The sequence below is a fragment of the Lycorma delicatula genome, chromosome 4 (assembly GCF_047948215.1).
Source record: "Lycorma delicatula isolate Av1 chromosome 4, ASM4794821v1, whole genome shotgun sequence".
Taxonomy (NCBI): domain Eukaryota; kingdom Metazoa; phylum Arthropoda; class Insecta; order Hemiptera; family Fulgoridae; genus Lycorma; species Lycorma delicatula.
The window spans coordinates 144,112,161-144,126,475 of record NC_134458.1 but is presented as its reverse complement, the minus strand read 5'-3'; the positions used below and the strand labels follow the sequence as shown (position 1 = coordinate 144,126,475).

At 26.6% G+C, this 14,315-nt stretch overlaps 1 protein-coding gene across 2 annotated transcripts in view; it reads left to right on the top strand.

Moving 5' to 3' along the window:
- The first annotated feature begins 3,158 nt into the window (after positions 1-3,158).
- Positions 3,159-14,315, top strand: part of LOC142322950 (parathyroid hormone/parathyroid hormone-related peptide receptor-like) — a 952,038-nt gene continuing 940,881 nt past the window's right edge. For both annotated transcript variants that reach the window (XM_075362045.1, XM_075362046.1), the window contains exon 1: positions 3,159-3,293. The gene's annotated coding sequence lies outside the window, so the exon portion shown is untranslated. The remainder of the gene's footprint in view (positions 3,294-14,315) is intronic.

Here is a 14,315-nt window from a genome sequence, read left to right as displayed (position 1 = left end):
CACAGCAACCAGACATTTCCTTAAACTTATATCCAGTTGTTTTCTCTTGCGTGGATCTTTCCCACGTAGGACGACGATCAAGATAAAGACTAAGGTACCGTAGACTTTGAACATGTGGTATGAGAACACCATCGAGATGGACCCATGAATACTCTCCTCTCCTCATTGTGAATGTCATTTGACTCATCTTTGCTTGTTTAACCGTAATCTTTCAACTTGACAGCCATCCGTTCACTTTGTCCAATTGATATTGTAGTTCACTTGAAGCTAGAATTGGGTCAATATCGACAGCCAGGATAGCCGTGTTATCGGCGAAAGAAGCGACGGTCACAAAGTCCATAGCTGGAAGATCTGCTGTAAAGATAGAATATAAAACAGATCTTAAAACCGTTCCTTGAGGAACAACCGACTAGTGTCAAAAAACACAACTAACTCCTTATTATACTTCACCTGTGAAAAACGTTCATCCAGGTAGCTACGCAGAACCAAGTAATAGGTTGAAATAGGCTATTTATCAATTTGTATAACAGGCCAGGCCAATTTTTCGAAGGCTTCAGCAAGCCTTCGACAAGAAGGCAGCCGAACAGTATTTCTTCTCCTCAAGGTCGATAACCTCAACAAGTCTGCACCAGTCGTTTGCTCAATAGTACAGTGACCACTTCGAAAGCCGAACTGATGATCCCAATAACATGAACGTGTTCAAGCCTTTGAAGAAAAGGTTTCTCAAACATTTTAGATAAAATGGGTAACAGAATTATTGGGCTAAACGAAGATATCTCATGAACCGGTTTCCCTGATTTCGGGGCCGTTTGTAAAACGTTTTTGATACATTTGTGAAGCTTTCCACTCTGTCGGGAAGCACGCAGTGCGCAGCATGCCATTAAAAAGGTGTGTTATGTATAGCATGGCTTTGAAAGCATAAGTAGCATTTTTTTTTTTAATTAAGTCAAATCCTAGGGCCTACTCAAATCCTTCTTCTTTCAGGTTACTTTCAGAAGTTTAAAAAAAAAAATGTGGCTTATTAGGAAAACCCAGAGGAATCGGGCAGCTCAAAAATTTCAATAATCTCCTCCTCACCAGCCCCTCGTATGTCGAGTGTCCCAATGATCTTACTCAGATTAGTAGCAAATTGATCAGCCTTCTCTCTGTCGTTCTGAGCCCATGGCCCATCCAACTTCTTCAAAAGAGGAAATGAGGGTGGTAGCCGTTGAAAAAAAAATGAAATAATTTTTTTAAGTAGTTATAATATTTTTGCTTGTAACACTTTTATTAAAAACTAACTATTTATAAATAAAATATAACTATGTGTGTGTGTGTGTGTGTGTGTGTGTGTGTGTGTGTGTGTGTGTGTGTGTGTGTGTGTATATATATATATATATATATATATATATATATATATATATAATATTATTATATTTAATTATTATAATTATTATATATTTAATTATTATAATTATTATATATTTAATTATTATATTATTATAAATATATATAAAACGCTTTCAGAAATATTTTGAGGTATTTAAATATACTCGTATTAAACAAAAATTTAATTTCGCTGATTACGTGTTTTCAAATATGGTATGCATGTCAGTACATATAAATCATGTCACTACAAATTAATCACGTATTCATACTCCAAATAAAATAATCTAAGAAACGCATATAAAAAGCTACAATGAAAATATTAACGAATAAGTAAAACTGTAACCTGATTATTTGGTAAGGGAAGTACTACTTATAAATACTTATTCAAAAAATGTATAAATTATTTTTATAAAAAAAGAACATATTATCAGGCTACAGTTTATTCAGCTTTATGAATGAGATATTAAACAAATATCTCTGTAATTTTAAATATTTAAATTTGATTTTTATAAAAATTCCTTTAGCAAAAACAGAGATCCATCTGAAATTGTTTAAAGGGATTATCGAACAAAAAATGTGAAATCAATTAATTTTAACAAAATTAATTTACTCTTTTAACACATATACGACCTAATTTAATAAATACTACATGTTATGATTTATTTTTATAACATTAAATTCAATTTCTTGAAACAAAATTAATCAAATTTCAACAATATTTGATTAAAATATTTGATTTAATAGTCAAATAATAATTCTATCTTTGATAGAACACCGATATAGGTACTGATATAAGGTGAGTTTATTTTAATAATAGAGTTTAATTTGTTATGGTTGTTATTGTTTGTTTTACAGTCCTGTACTTTTAATTGTTTTGTGTTAATCTGATGGAAACGGAAATTACCTGGTATTGAATGGGTTCATTCATATTTTAAAATTTAAAATTAGGTGCTGCTGCCATGTCGACTTTCGTGATGAGGTGATATATTTTTTCCTTTAATGTGGAAGATTTTAAGTTCGAATTCCAGTTAACTTCCATATGCTAAAATATAAATTTAATTATAAAAAAAGCTAATGTAACAGTAACCGGTTATTAATATCACAAGTAAATTTTTAAAAAATAAATATTTTCATACAACTACAATATTTTAATATTTATTTTATGAAATATTGTTGGATAATTTGAAAAATTTTCGCATGACTACATTTTGGCTGAATAAATTGATATATAAGAACGGTTTATTTTTAAAGGATTCTTACGAAAACAACTATACATAAAATATATATGTGTGAAGTTTTATTTACCCTCATGGTAGCAACTTCACTTTTTTAGAAGGTTTCCGATTCGAATCTCTGTCTGCGTTGATGTTTTTCATACGCTATAAAGATTCCAATTCATATTTTTTTATATAAAGGTTTTAACCTTGTGGTGATGTAGAGTTAAAAAATAAATTGTAAATTTTATTGATAACGTATTAATAAGATTTATTCGTCATAAGAGGTATAGAAATACAGAGAGACACTAATGTTAGAAAAAAAAAATTAATAAAAGACTTAAGATAACGTTTAACCTCAATTGAATCATGATTTTATTAAAGAACGATGCAAGGTTAAGGTTAAGGTTAGATAATAAAAAATAATAACTAACAGACGTATTTATCATAGGGTTATAAGGTAAGAGGAAGGAAGAAAAATTATAAATTTTTTAGACATGCGCAGATAAAGTTAACAGTTTTATCCAAAGAGCGCGTCCCGCATTAGCGCATCTCAGTTCAACGGTTAGTTAAAACAGTGTCAGTCGCAACTTAGCGTTCGAACCGGTGAGAGTGCGAATTCTTACGCAACCAACTGATACGTATTATAATTCACTTTACATCGAGATACTAACTGAAAAAAACATTTGTTTCTACCTGCATACAAATAAAGTATGTTCTAAAAAAATTAATTCATTTTTTTTTGTTTTTTAATATGTATTATAATATTTAGATTAATAACAGAATTTATTATGTGTAAAAATATTGTTTAATTAAAACAAAAGTATTGAACTGCTTAGGAAGTTCAACCTGTTGATTTACCGAGAAATAAAATGTGTTTGTGAATAATTTAATATTTGGCAAATTATTTAGAACTATCAATAAATATTTACAGTGTTATAGTTAAAATAATATTAATTTAAATTTTTTTTATTATTAATAATAAATCATTTTCATTTATTATTATATACTGCCCACCGGGCTGGTCTAGTGGTTAAACCCGACGTCGATTTTAACTTTGATTTTCAAAATTAAAGGTTCTAAGGTTCAAATCGTAGTAAAAGTTGGGTGCTTTTATACGGATTTGAATATTAGACAGTGGGTACCGATGTATTTTGTCAGTTGAGATTCAATTAACTATCCAACTCAGGTATGATCGGTCGGAGTCTATAGCAAACTACACTTCATTTACATTTCATACATATCATCATCCTTATCTCATTGGGCAATGAGGGGGTTGCTTATTGTTCACTAGTTGAACAGATTGCAACGTAGATATTAGTAAAATAAATAAAATTATCGTTTTATATATATATATATATATATATATATATATATATCATGAGTGTTTTATTATCGTTTCTATTTAAAATTTATTTCCTTTGTTAGTTATATCTTGAAAAAAATGTTTAGATAAGAATAAACAGCATTGTAAACATGAAAATATCTTCCTAAATTTTAAACGCGGTAAGAATCATAATACTAATCCAACTTAAATGAAGTTTTATTTCATTTGGTTCTTAATATCTTTCCAAGCAATTTTTTAATATATAATTTATTCCATTAAAAAAAAAGAGTAATTCTCACTGTATTAAGCACCAAAGTAAATTAATATTTTTAATTCTATTTTAAAAATACTTAAATGTAGCACCTACATAATACCCTCCATTTAAAATTATTTTTAAAAGATGAATTATTTAGTCAATGAAAAATGACCAGGATTTAAATCCACAGCTTTCTGGATGAAAGTTTTAGGTTCAAATCGTTGGCGTTCAGAAAAACGCTATCACTCCACAAAGGAAGAATAATCTTTTAGCATAGTTTCATCAACATATAATTTAAGTATATTAATATATAATCTTTTTAACAATTTTCTTCTAAAAAATGTTTATTTTATATTATGAAGAGGTATTCCACCACTTTTTTTGAATTATTTTTTCCAACTAGAATAAATTTTAATTAAACAGAAACTATAACAACAATAATAGTAAAAGGATGTAAAGTACATTATAAATTTTATTAAAAAAAAAACTTTAATTTTTAAATAAAAATATTATTCGATGTCTCCCTAAGATGATCATAAAATCACATTTCCTTTACTAAGGGAAAATCTCTTTTATTAGGGTTTTAAGTCAGGCAGCTTAGCTTAGATAACGTTTTTATGAAATTTAGAATTTAATTCTTTCAAAACTTTTTTCTGTTTTAATTAATCTATATTTTTAACTTTTAAATATTTATTCAGAAATGATTAAGATTATTACAGTATGATGAAGAACATTACAGTAAATGATTAAGATTATAACAGTATGTAATAACGGTGTACTCATCATTTTACAATTTATTTCATAAACCAGATATATATATCAGTTGTAACTTAAAGTAATATTAATTTACTATTTATATATGAATTAACAACCAGTTGTTTGTAATCTATTATTTTATTATTTATCTTTTTCAAATTGTAAATACTTAAAATAAATAAATTTTCATTAAAACAAATTAAATATTAATGTTTCTTAAAAGCATCAGAAAAGATAATATTTTCACATATTTATTGGTTTAAAAAATGAAAATAGCATTTAAGATGTGGGGTAACCTCATTTCTCATTTCTAAGTTTACGTTTCGATTAGGGGAAGCAAAAATCAAATATTTTAAATCTAGCCCACCACTGTGGTGTATAAGTAGGGATCTCACTCAGCTTTTCATCTGGAAAGTAACGAGTTCTAATTGCGATCGGACTACGGGCCTTTTTCGTATTTTCACATCATATCGTTGAATATTCCTAAGCACAGGATTTTTGATTATATAGTGATTAATTACGTAACAAAAGAACCTATCAAGTAATAATCATCTAATTTTAGACATCATATTTAGTGAAAGAAAAATATCTAGTGGTTTATATCTTGCCTGAATAAACAAAAATCAATCGATCAAATATTAGAAAAATTCAACCTATCCAACTTAAATTTCTTCAGTTAGTATTTTATGTCCTACTTCATTAATTAAGTCATTAATTATTTAATTCCACTAGTTATGCTAATAATAAATAGCCATTTTGATTAGCAGGTAACATTTTAATTACCCATTTTTTATCCGCGTATAATTATCATAAAGTAAAAAATTAAATTAAATTATTATTTTACCCATAATATTCATAAAAATTTACTTGTTAATATAATATAATATTCATTATAATAATAACACTGTAAAATATTAATTAATATTTTTATATAATATTATCTTAATGTTATTTGTTTAAATAACTTTAAAGTTAGAAATATGTATTAATGAATTACTCTGGACTTTTCAAATATTTCATCAGTCGCCATTTTGTTTAAGAACAAAATAGTAAACTCTTGACTTGAGTTTAAATTTAAAGGTATTAAAAGAAGACATACACAAGTGATATGTTTATTACATTATACTTCAAAGATTAATTTTCTTTTTACATCAGTTAATATATTTTATAAATTTTGATTTCATTTTGTTCTTAAGCAAAGATTTTATGCCCAATCACAAATTTCAAATGGTAGGTATTATAGAGTATGACAATGCCAAATCTGACCGCTAGGATTTGAACTCATAACCTTCCGGATGAAAGGCAGACACACGCTACCATAACGAGGTCGAAGTTACTACCTTTACAAATATTCCAGAACTTTTTGAATTCACTGTATATATATATATATATATATATATATATATATATATATATATATATAATATATATATATATACTTTTTTCTTAATTTGATTCTGTAAATTTAGAATATCCCAACTACTCTAAAATAAATACTAAGGAAATTAAAAAAAAAAAAATAGAGAAAAAATACTATTTATGTAATAGCATACCTTTTATTTAGGGTGAATTTATTTGTACGTATACAATTAATAAGTATAATTAAATAATGTTTTTATTAATAAAGATACTTATAGATAAAGATATAATGAAATTATTTAATAAAGGCCAAGAAAAGAGTGGCCTTGGTATTTTAATAAAAACTGAAATTTTTTAAAATAAAAGTGCTCTTTCTTCATAAAATTTAAGTTAATAAAATTACTATCGTTTAGAATTTCTTCTGTTTGATTCTCAAACCACACCAATGAAGCCTAATTTATTTAAATGAAAGTTTTGCAATAAATTTATTTTTTTAAATATTTTCAAAAATTAGTTCAATATTTAAGAATTTATTTTAACTTTGATTTAAATCAAGGTTTGCTGTAATTAAATTTTCTTTTAACCCCGTACACTTTCCCAACTCTAAAAAATATATTTTTTAATATCTCGTTGATGTTGAATTTACCAAAAATAGAGAGTTAAAATTAGAATCAATAATATTTTTATCAGAATATTTTTAAATTCCAGTAAGTGTTATTGTCAATGAAGAACTGACATTACTATAGTTTCTATCTCCTTATTGAGTGGAGAAATTAATTATATACAAAAATTTATATATTTGTTATCGTACAACAAGCGCATACATATGAGTTGAGTGAACAAAAAAAACTTAACAATTTTTACAAAAAACAGACATAACAAAAACAAAAATAGATTAAGAAAGTTATAATAAAAACTAAATGACAATAAAAAAAATGTTGTTAAAGATTTTAGACTGTTAAACATATAAGATATATCAGCCATAAGCAACTGATTAAGCATTAAAAATAATTCTGCTCCTATATAGCAATAAACATTAACTAACCTTTGTTTTTAATACTTTTAACATAACAAAAAAAATTCATTTATCCCAATATTAAATAGTTCAATGAGCTTATTTCTTAAACTAACATAAATTTATCATTTAATTAATAAAAACTTTTCTGGATCGAAAAGGTTAAAAAAGTAAAATTCTGCCTTCAAAGTACAAACATGCATTTCTTTTAATAAATGAAGATTTTAATAAATTTGAAAACCTCATCTGGCAGATAAGACGGAGCTTTGTAATTAGTACACTAATATTAAACAGACTTTTCACTAATGCAAAGCTCACTCAATAATCTATAATTTTTATTAAACTTTAATAGACATTATAAATAATCCTTTCAGAATGTTTATTTAAAGATTTTATCTAAACATTTCTGCTATAAGAACAGATTTTTAACCTGATAAAACCATTCATAGTCTTGTTAGAAATGTTTCATCTTTATTAATTTGATAACACATTTTAACTTGATGAAACATTCAGCATGGATAGTTTGAAGTAAATAATTTAATCAAAATACCCAATTTAAATTTCCTATATTTTTCGAATATTTTAATTAACAATTCTAATCAGATTTTTAAAAGATAGTGGTTTAGGTTTTGAAATAGAAAGAAAAATAGAAACACTGATATAATGTAACTTTTTACTGTAGAAAGAGCTGTTTAGTTTGTTACTTTGTCTTAATCTTTGTAATAGCTGAGATGCATGTAAATATGTGAATTAAAAAAAAAAAAAAAATAACACTAGTCAGTGTAATTAGCCCTAATTAATTTTTTTAAGAGTAGTAATGTTTAATAAACAATCAGTCTGTCTCCATGGTGAGCAGAATAAAGATGCCACTTTTTCAACTGTACTTCGGTGGGCTTGGAATGTTGATATGCAACAGTATACACCAATCGGTAAAGTCGGCAATGGGAAACTAATTCACTTTCACTTTTCTTAGGATGCCTAGCATAGGATGTTTGTTACTCTTTGTATGTTACCGTTTGTTACAATGGCAATTTAAGATGTGTTGTTTTTAAATATCGGGTGATCTTTAGCAGTAATAGTTGAGTAATTTAACATATATGTTATTAAAATTTACAAAAATAATACTGTAAAAAATTTGGTTAATAAATATTCCTTACTAAAGAATTTTAGGTACAAATTCCTTAGTAAGAAATTTCAAAAATATTTCTTATGATGAAAGTTTTCCTTTATTTTTGATTGATAGATTTAAAATATACTTAAGGAAATTAAAAATTAAACGGATTATAATGATTTCTCTAATAAACCTTAATAATTGGGAGATAATTCTCCTGGTAATAGATTTAATAATTGTAGAGGAACAAAGGGTAATTTAACTAATAACATCAAATTCATGCAAAAGAAAAATTAAAAAACTCTGTTGCCTATGACAAAATTGAAAATTATTATGTACATAAATAAAATTTCATTAAATTTGCGTAAATGATAACGATAAATTTTAATTATTAAAAAAGGATTGTAAAAAAAAATTGATATTAAAAGTTGTAATTAGTGTTATATATTAACAATAATTATAAAAATTACAGATTTTATATAGGTACTTATTTTATATTTTTATCTTAAAATATATTGATAAATTTAAGCATTAATAAAAAATTTTTCATTTTGTTGCATTTATTAATTATTCCACAATTAATAAAAACATTACAGGTTTTATTTATTTATTTTATTTCTATTTTTATTTTTTTATTTAAGTATGTTTAATTTAATGGACAGTATCTCAAACTTAACCAAGCTAATTAAGGTTGGTTTAGAAGGCTCGGATACTGGATTCCCTCTCTGATAATAGACAGAATGCGTAAGTGTATTACAATACATTTATGAAATGAGGAAAACAGAAAATTAATGCATCACAAGAACAAGCTAATATTTTTTGTTACTTTTGATAAAACTATGACAAATTAAATAATAAATGATGTTTAAGTACTTTTAAAATAATTGATTAATTACAGTTAAATAAATAAATAAATGTATATATATATATATATATGTACTAGCATTTCCATCGCAGCTTCGCCCGCGTTATGTGGTTACTTGCGTTTCCCGTCACGGTCAGGGCTCGCTTCCCTCGCCATTCCCGTCTAGGATCCCCCTATTTTCATTAACTCATGCTTGTTTATAATAATGATAAAAATTAAAGCCTGTTTTATTTATAAAAAGGGTATTCTAATTTATTCAGAGCAACATTTTGGTCAGTACAGAACCAACTAATTGAGTTTTAGATTTCCCATCGCGGCTTCGCTCGTGAAATACATAATCAGAATTACAAACATAAATTAGCATCACGCTATTACCAAATCTCATGGACTGATTAAATATCAGTAGCATAAAACGGCAAATATTTAAAAACATTTTATGTTTTTTAACCCTTAAAATATTAAAAAACCCGAAAATGTTTTTGGATATTTATCTGAAGAGTATTTGCAAGCCCAAATCGAGTACTGAGTTTAGTCAAAAATGGGGAAAATTTGCAATCATTGTTCGAAATTGTTTTACCTTTCTTCATCCCTTTCATGGTCGAATTTCAGAAATCTAGAAATTGGTCTTTAGATATTTACATGAAGATTACACACAACAAAATAAAAACAAGTTGATATCTTCGTTTGTTACCGAAAAATTAAAAAAAAGGTAAATTTCACTGTTACTCCATTTTAACCATTTAAATAGAGAATTTCAAAAAATCTTTTCTTAATGTGCACTTGCACTGTAAGAACAGGTATACAAATTTTCATCAATTTATCTTCAGTAGGTTTTGCTTGGTGTTGATTATCAATCAGTTAGGACATGTTCTTTTATATATACTATCGATAAATAGATATACCCACATATATTCATTAAATAATAACAAATGTAATATGTGGAATACATGCTAATTACACTTTCTTGGTAAACACGACAATCACAGTACATGATTTCAGTTTCTAAAACATTTGTCTAATAAGATTTTATTTATTTATATAAGTCTAACATTTTTATTTAACGTCTAATGACGATCGAATGAACTCAATAACGCCAACTCAAAATGGTAATTACATCACGTTTTGTTCCAAATAGGTTAACACTTCAGTAAATTTCGCTGTCTTTCCTGTATTGTTTCTAGGGCTGCACAATCGAACTCTTAGTTACTTTTTATCTTCTACTTGATGAAAGTTATCATTTAATTACATATACGATATCTTTGTTATCATTAGGTTTGGATATAGTAACATCCGTTACTATCCGATAGAGTGAAAAATTTATTTAATTTATTACCGTATTAATCCAATTTTCAACGTCATATCCCGTTATGTTCTTGTACCTTTCAATTTCTTTAAATATTATTACTACTAGCTTCCCTTTTAAAGATGTTTCAAAGTATTCATTTACTTGTTGACACCATACTTCAACAATAATTTTTTCTATTACAATTTGCTCGTTGTCGTATAGCAATGTAAAGCACGTAGTTTTCTATACAATAATTAAAAAAAAAAATTACTTATTTCAGCTTTTTTTTATTTCAAAGCGGCTTACTAGATACACGCCAATATCTGTTCTTTTTTTCTTCTTTTTCATATTATTTTCTGGAAGTGCACGTGTTTTTCTTTTTCTATCCATTTTTTCTGGTTCTCTTTCTTCATTAATCCACAAGAACCTTTGCACTGTACTGTAAATTATTTCTCTAAATTTCATTCTATACAAACAGTTCTTCTCTTTTATCCTTAATTTTTGGAGTTCGTCTTTAATCTGCTTTATGTATCGTATTTGGTTATTTAGTTTCCAAAGTTTTTCAGACATTTAATTAGTTTCTTGGATTTACTTGGATCATTGTTAGAAAAATTTTACTCTTCTTTCTCTAAATGCGATTTACAAATCTTCTTGAGTTTCATAATTTTTTTTAAATTTTAATTATACAAGTTTTTAATATAATTGTCTAAGTCAATTCTAAAGTCACAGTTTAATAATCTAAGAAGACTTGTTAGAATTTAAGGATTAATTTTTCCTTTTTAAGAACTAAAATGTTTTTCTTCTAAAGAAACATTTTTCTTAACACTGATTCAGCAGTGGTTAATCCTTGTACTTTTCTACTTAATACAAATTTTTGATTTTGTCTTTTTCATATTTCAGAAACATGTCTGGTCATAACAGATATGATTTAACCTATATCATTATTTTAAAATTTATTTCGCTGCTCTAAAATAAACTAAATCATAGATCAAAACTAATCACATATAGACTCTGGATCCTGAGAAACAATAACTAATTAAAGTATTTTGATTTAAAATTGTCAAGAAAACTGGATAACAGCTTATCATAACCTGCTTACCAGTTACCAGTTCTTATCAGTTCAGCTGATATTACTTAAAAAATGTGCACATACACAAAAAATTAAAAAAGGAAAAATGATAATTGCTTAATTCTTCTTTATATTTCAATATTTGGAAGTCGGTTCCAAATTAAAAGCAAACAGCTAATAACAAATTACTTGGTAACAAATTTGTTATCAAAAGTATTTGTACATCAAAATTTAAAGAAGAATTGAAAATGTGTTGTTTTTACCTCCTTGTACGAAGTGAAGGAGTATTGTGATCGCGAAAAATTTCGGTTTTCAGATTTCTACAGAACTATCCATTTTGACCATCCCTGAATCTATTTTTGACTATTTTCGGCTTGACGTCTGTGCATACAATACCTGCTAATTACACTTTCTTGGTAAACACGACAATCACAGTACATGATTTCAGTTTCTAAAACATTTGTCTAATAATTTTATTTATTTTTATTAAGCCTAACATTTTTATTTAACGTCTGATGACGATCGTATGAACTCAATAACGCCAACTCAAAATGGTACGTATGCGAGATACGTATGTATCTCGCATAACTCAAAAACCATTAGCTGTATGATGTTGAAATTTTTGATTTAGGACTGTTGTAACATCTAGTTGTGCACCTCCCCTTTTTATTGCAATCGATTGGACCAAAAATGCCCAAAATTCAAAAAATTTGGATTTTTAATTTAAATATATTGATTTATTAATAATTATTAACGTGGATTGTAAAAAAAAATTACAATAAATAATATTTCAATAATAACAATAAAAAAAAAAAAATAAAAATATGAAAAAAATCATATGTTATCAGTAAAATAAAATTTTATGTACTTTTAAAAATGTGTATATGTAATTTAATATGCGTACAAGGAAATCATGTGGTGTCCACATCAGATTTTTTATATTTTAGTTAGATTTTTTTTTATTTCGGTTTAAAATTTTCTAAAAATTAATTTAATTTTTTTTTCATTTTCATTTTTAACCGACTTCAGAAAAGGAAGTTTAAAATAATATTTTTTTTAAATGTATGTTACATAATACCTTTTGAAAATTTTTTTTTTAAACGAAAGTATGTACTTTTGGAATGGTCCCCTATAATTTTAACCAATTCCAATTGTAATCTGAGGAAAAATACAAAAAACCGAACGGCTCTACACCTTTAGCCGCTGACCGCTCATACAGCACAAAAGGTTTTATAAAATAATTTATAAAAAATAAAAACCGACTTCAAAAAATAATAGTACTAAAATGTTTCAAATAATTATATATTTATTTATTAAGTATTTACAACAAATAACAATTCTTGAAGTCGCTGCCAGCCAACACAAGTTAAACATAAATTTACGTAAAATTAATACCTCAGCTGACCGCTAGGCGGCTAATCGCGATTCCCGCACGTAAATTGGGATTTCATGAGAATATAAGATCATTCACGTTCATACCTCATCTTGAGTTTGTTAAGGCTTATATATCTGGTGATAATATTTGTACCATCTATAAAGTATTTTTATATCATTTTTTTGCATGTCACATTTTATTGTTCTATTATATTTTTGCAGATCTTATTTTATAGTAGTAAAATTTCTATTACCAATTTTGCATTGTTTGAAGTAGGATTTGTATTGTATAGGTCATAAGATTTTTTTTGTTTAACTTGTGTTGCCGCCGGAAGACGGAGGTAGATTTCACCGGTGATAAGTAGGGGATAAAAAAGATTTCCGCCTTAAAGTTAAGAAAAACTTCAAATTTACTTAATAGGACAATGGTTGCATGTGAAAAATATTCATATGTTTAGCATACGACAAGTCCTATCTTCTTACAACTCCAGCAAAAATTTGGTCATCCCTTGCCGTAAGAGTTGGTCATGTAAAAAATTGTTCAGACAAAAGTGTTAGGTAATGTTTAGAGGATTAACGACCACTTTAAACCGATTCGATACCGTCCCTATTAAAGAAGGTATGATTTTTTTTGTCTTCGAAATCCCATTTTTTCACCACCTCGGTCAATAGTTGGTAATATCAAAAAGCTTTACTTAGATAAGTTTTAGGCCCTTATCCAAAGAATGGTAGAAATTTTAAACGAATTCGATATTTTACTTAATAAGAAAGTTACAGCGATCCTTTGTTTTTTCGAAACAGCCTCCCATTTCCACCTCCATGGTCCGATTTTGCCCATTAATGAACTCAGTAGAGATGATTTTGGGTCCTTATATTTTATGTATCAATTTGAAAGTGATTGGCCCAAAATTACGGCATTTATCTTGTCTACAAGAAAGTCAAATGTGTGTGTGTGTGTGTGTGTGTGTGTGTGTGTGTGTGTGTGTGTGTGTGTGTATGTGTGTAAGTTTCAAATGAAAATACTTTGAAATACTCTTATTATTAAGAGGTTAAAATTGAAAGTAATGTTGTTGTAATGTTGCAGATAATAATATTTTATATTAGTTAATATAGAGTTCACAAGATTTTGTTTCAATTTTCTTTTTTTTAATTTCACTTAAGTTGTGTGAAAAAAATACATCGAAATTTGTGCATTTAGAAAAAAAATTTAGGGCTTAACATTACCAACGAGATGAATTGGAACTTTATTCTGAAGTCTGTAGAAAAAATAAAAAATTCCTGGTCTTACCGTATTTAAATATTAGTCTTGAAATCAA